At 34.9% G+C, this 6,000-nt stretch overlaps 2 non-coding genes across 2 annotated transcripts; both read left to right on the plus strand.

The window, feature by feature from the left end:
• The first annotated feature begins 4,715 nt into the window (after positions 1 to 4,715).
• On the plus strand, positions 4,716 to 4,789 carry TRNAP-UGG (transfer RNA proline (anticodon UGG)). The gene has a single exon. It is a non-coding gene; the product is annotated as a tRNA-Pro (tRNA).
• Positions 4,790 to 4,915: 126 nt separating this feature from the next.
• TRNAW-CCA (transfer RNA tryptophan (anticodon CCA)) lies at positions 4,916 to 4,989 on the plus strand. The gene has a single exon. It is a non-coding gene; the product is annotated as a tRNA-Trp (tRNA).
• The last annotated feature ends 1,011 nt before the right edge of the window (positions 4,990 to 6,000 follow it).

Raw genomic sequence — 6,000 nt, forward strand, 5'->3', positions numbered from 1 at the left:
AATTGGTTATTCCTAAACGAGTCATGAAAGGAATGACGAACATACCTTGTCTCCACATTGGATCCAGAACAGGATCAGAGGGATCAAAAACTGCTAATTCGTATAAAGCCATCGAGCCAGCCCAACCAGAAACTAGAGCTGTGTGCATTATATGCACCGAAAGCAATCGACCCGGATCATTCAATACGACAGTATGAACACGATACCAAGGCAAACCCATGGAAATACTCCTTTAGCAAAGAAAAATAGACACGATGTCACTTTATTTTATCGCATTGGCAAAGACTATCCATATCCTATGTACCTAACCCTTCTAGGGGATTCTGTGTCAGAAAGCGTGAATATTTATTTCATTCCATTAAAAATAAGAAGCCAATTCTGTTCGTAAGAAGAAAGAGAAGCAGATCTATTCTATACTCGATAAGTGCCAATATGCAATGGGCAGCTTGGCTTATTTGGAAAAAACGAAGAATAGATCCCTATCTCTTTTTGTTTAGTATTCGAATCACCCATTCTTTTTTCTTTATTCAATCTGTCTTATCCTACTTATATGTATAATCTTTCAATCTATGTATTATTTCAATCTACGTATTAATAGAATCTATAGTATTCATATAGAATAAGAAAAAAAGTGAAAACAATAAACTGCGGATTCTTTCTTTCTCTTCCATTCTTACGTTTCCATATTAAAGTGTAGTTTTCTTACTTAAATTTAATAATATTAATCTAATATGCCCATTAGTGTTCCAAAAGTACCTTACCGGATTCCCGGAGATGAAGAAGCGACTTGGGTTGACTTATACAATGTTATGTATCGAGAAAGGACACTTTTTTTAGGTCAAGAGATTCGTTGCGAGGTCACGAATCATATTACAGGTCTCATGGTATATGTCAGTATAGAAGATGGAATTAGCGATATTTTTTTGTTTATAAACTCCCCCGGCGGGTGGTTAATCTCAGGAATGGCGATTTTTGATACGATGCAAACGGTGACACCAGATATATATACAATATGCCTCGGAATAGCCGCGTCCATGGCGTCCTTCATTCTGCTTGGAGGAGAACCCACCAAGCGTATAGCATTCCCCCACGCGAGGATTATGCTTCACCAACCTGCTAGTGCTTATTATCGGGCAAGAACACCAGAATTTTTACTAGAAGTGGAAGAGTTACACAAAGTTCGCGAAATGATCACAAGGGTTTATGCACTAAGAACAGGCAAGCCTTTTTGGGTTGTATCCGAAGACATGGAAAGGGATGTTTTTATGTCAGCAGACGAAGCCAAAGCTTATGGACTTGTCGATATTGTAGGGGATGAAATGCTTGACGAGCACTGCGATACTGATCCAGTGTGGTTTCCAGAAATGTTTAAGGATTGGTAGTGGCCAGATTTCTTGTAAATTTATTTCAACCCTAAATTCGGGTTTTATGCAATTTAATGGAAATACTTCATAATGATCAATCATTCAGGTTAAGATCGATCTAAACCAATCCATTTTTTCTATATACATACGACATGCCAACGGTTAAACAACTTATTAGAAACGCAAGACAGCCAATACGAAATGCTAGAAAATTGGCCGCGCTTAAGGGATGTCCTCAGTGTCGAGGAACATGTGCTAGGGTGTATGTGCGACTCGTTCGGATCATGGGTTCAAACAAATAAGACAATTTTTGAAGTATCCATGATCGGTACCAATGAATAGGATAGAGCTTCTCTATCCTAGATTTCTACGGTATATGGAATTTCTGGTTTCCTTTGGTGCAAATCCAATCATCTAGATTGGAAATAAGAAGCAATTCCCCCATTGGTAGCAAACGGCTATTCATTAAGCGGAGGAAATAGTAATAAAAAGATAAAGGCTTATGCTCCTTTATCTTAAAAAAACGGACTAAGAGGGTCAGCTACTTAGCCAACTTTCATAATTAAATGCCGTCACTGTATGGATAACTCTTATTGTGAAAAGAGCTATTTACTCTATAATGGATAGGTAGAGCCAAAGAATGTGAACTATACAAGTTCACAATACCCTTTGATGAAATGAAAGAAAGGGCTCCGGTGTATAGAGAGGGCCTCGCCGTTTAAAAGGGAACCATAGAAACGATGGAACCCACTATTTTTTAGTATTGTGCGAAATAACTAAAGGGAGTAGAAGAGAAAATTGTGGTTGGGAAGGTTATAGTAGCAAAAGCCATTGGAACTAATATTTTATATATGGGAATAATTCGTTTTGTTATTAATGGGAAAAAGGATGGCTAAAAGAAGAGAAATCATTAGTTATTCATTAAGGTTAATTTGATTCAATGACCAGAGTTCCGTGAGGATATATAGCTCGGAGACGACGGGCAAAAATGCGTTCATTTGCCTCAAACTTTAGAGGGGCTCATTTAAGACTTAATCGAATGATTACTCAACAGGTAAGAAGAGCGTTTGTTTCCTCTCATCGAGATAGAGTCAGGCAAAAGAGGGATTTTCGGCGTTTGTGGATCAGTCAGATAAACGCAGCAACGCGGATACATAAAGTATTCGATAATTATAGTAAATTAATACGCAATCTTTACAAGAAAGAATTGATTCTTAATCGTAAAATCCTTGCACAAGTAGCTGTATTAAATCCAAATAATCTTTACACGATTTCCAATAAAATAAAGATTATCAATTAAAGGGATAAAAAAGTAATATACAGGAATAATTAAAAAAGAATTCCCGGAGAGGTAACTCCGGGAAGATACAATAAATTAAGATTAAGTGGTAGGAATCAACGAGCATGTTGCAATAAATAAAAAAACTATTTTTTCTTCCCCATTGTTCTTTCTTATAACAAACCCAAGAATCTAAATTGGATTACTTTCTTTATATATAGTCTGGCCCTTTCGAATAAAACATCAACAATCGGAACTTAAGTTCCGATTGTTGTTTCTTAAAGTCTGGTTGGAGTTTCTTAAGTTTCGATTGGAATTGAACTTTTGTGTTAATGGAGGAATATGTCTATTTTTTCTGGGTCTAGGACCTGTAATTATTGAAATTGACTGGGCTTGAAATTGTTTCTCATTCTCATAGTTACGAAATGGTAAGAAAGATAAAATACGAGCCTGTTTTATAGCAAGAGTAATTAATCGTTGTTGTTTCAAGGTTAATCTATTTATTCGTCTCGATAATATTTTTCCTTGTTCACTAATAAATCGATTAATTAAACTCATGTTTCTATAATCAATTCGATCCCCCGGGCCAATCCGAGGATGCCTACGAAAAGGTTGTTTGGGTTTGCGAAAAGGTTGTTTGAATTTACGAAAAGTTTGCTTGGATTTACGAAAAGTTTGCTTGGATTTATGAAAAGTTTGTTTGGATTTATGAAAGGGTTGTTTAGATGTATACATGATTTATTCCTTATTTTAAAATTGAAAAAAAAATGATTTGTTTATTTTATTAATTTTGGATCCAGAAGAAATAGTCTCTCTTTGGTCCATATATTAGATGAATACCCTCGATACATATGAAATAATATCTAATGGAAATCAGACAAGTTGATTTGTATTTTGTATTCTATCTATGCTCTATATATTAAATAGGAAGTTCTTATTCTTTTTGATCTTTGGAAAGATCGAACACAAGATGCTCCTATTTCTTTATTTCGGCATGAATCGTATGCTTACGACAATAACGACAAAATTTTCTTAATTCTAATTGTCCGGGTGTATTGTGGCGATTCTTTTGAGTACTATATCTAGAAATCCCTGCCGACTCCTCATTGGCCCCTTTTCGAACACAACTCACACATTGCAAAATAACTCTGATTCTAACATCTTTCCCCTTGGCCATGAACCTCCTTTCCTTTTTGGATTGACTTAACTTAATTCTTCTACTTATTCTTTTATTCCTCTATTTTGAAACCGAAGAGGAAGAAGAAAATCCATTAGAATAAAAATTTTTGGAAATTTTTCAATTAAGTAATAAAAAATAGAGAAATAATTAAGGAATACAATCCTTGTCAAATTAGCAAGGATTTTGAAGCAAAATCCTTTCATTTTAGTAGCCAACCCAGCCTCTTTCTATGCTCTGATTTCTGAGGCCTGACTTAGCTTGGATACTGCTTTTAATTGAATTTCTTTTTTCAAAAATGAGATTTACCAAATTTTTCATTACTCTAAGGTCCAACCCAATCTATCTTTTCTTTCTTTTTCTTTCCTATACTAAAAAGGGATTGAAAAGTGGGAATTTTTTATCATGTCACGAAGAACTCTATTCCTCACATAGCAACAACTAGAATGAAAAAAAGGGGAATGACAAAGCATCTGGAAATAAACGATTAATTTCTATCAATAAACCTGCTAAAGCCCCAAACCATAGAGTACTTAGCACGGGTGCTACAGAGAGATATGTTTTTATATCCCGCATTGAAAATCCTCCTTCCTTATTGGAATACGTATATGATCAGATATTATTGCCCAAGATCATTTGTATTTCTTTTGTTTAGGCGAAATTCCGAACTAAAAACGAAAAAGACAATCCCTTCCTATAGATTACCAAGGAATAGTAATCTTTCTTTTATAGGTGAAATTAGATTGGATTTAGATATATACCATTCCTTGATTATATGAGACCAAAAAGAAGAAATGACACGAGGATTCTCTATAGATAGAAAAAGACAAGAAAATTAGGATGTGGAAAACAAGATAGGAATTGTGCACAATGACATTGTACAACAATTTGGAAAAGGGATGTAGCGCAGCTTGGTAGCGCGTTTGTTTTGGGTACAAAATGTCACAGGATCAAATCCTGTCATCCCTACCTATTACTTCTTTCTTCTTTATAGGCAGTAGTGAGGAGGTCGATTAAAGCGGGTATAACTTTAATTTGTGGATACTATACTTACGTGAGACACATTAGGAGTAGAAAAGGATTTGATTTTTGAAAGCGCTCTTAGTTCAGTTCGGTAGAACGCGGGTCTCCAAAACCCGATGTCGTAGGTTCAAATCCTACAGAGCGTGATTCCATCTATCTTATGTCGAAGCAGGGCAAAATAACTTAACAAAACAAATTGCAATTCCAATTTGACCTCCTCCAGACCAGAGAGGAGGGCAATCAAAAAAGAAATATTACTCAATCAAAGATCCAACTGATCCCCACGTCTGTATTGCAAATACGCAGTCACGAATAATCCCGCTAAAGTAATAGGAATTAGGCCTAAGACGATTCCAAATAGAAAAACTTCAATCATTTCGATTTGTTCGAGGGGATAAAAAAAAGAGGTACGATTTATCCCTAAATAGTAGTCTAAATTATCCACGAATCTCAATGACCAAGAAAAAAAAGAATTGGTAATTAGTGCGTAGAATACCAGGAATCCAAAAGAGAGATTTTTTCTTTTCTGCCTTATTCATTCAATTCATTTCAAATAAGACGTATCTTGTTCAAGCCAATAAATAGAGCTAGGGTTAGAGTTAAAGCAGCCAATAGAAAACTGAAATAACTAGTTATAGTAAGCATGAAAGGGTTAAATTCCATTTTTTTACTACACTACATATGTTGGTAAAGCACTTACCTAAGTTATGGAAAATTCATAATTCATCGGTTATTTTAGATAATACTAAAAAACAAGATAGAGTGAGATACAGAAGTGTAAAAGAAAATGGATTCAGCATGAGTCCCTAATTCCGAATCAAGAGATTTGCTGTGTAATCTGTCAATTGAGTAAAGTAAAAATATTAAGAACTAGATCAGCTAACCCCAGTGAAAAATAAAGAATTGAATTTGAAAAAGTTCTTTCTATTTTGGTCTTTTTCAATAGGATGATTTAACCTTCTTTTTGGAGCGAACAGTCGAATATTCCCCTATTCCTTCTTATTTTAATTGATTGTATTCCATATGGAATAAGAGGAGAAGAAAAGCATTCCACGACCCCTTGAGGGTCTCCTAAAAAAAGGAAATCTTTCCTGAATTTACTTTTTTTTAATTCCTTTTTCGAACCCCAATCAAAGTCGATTCGAAGCACTTCTTTT

This window comes from Oryza sativa, chromosome 6, assembly GCF_034140825.1.
Source record: "Oryza sativa Japonica Group chromosome 6, ASM3414082v1".
NCBI lineage: Eukaryota > Viridiplantae > Streptophyta > Magnoliopsida > Poales > Poaceae > Oryza > Oryza sativa.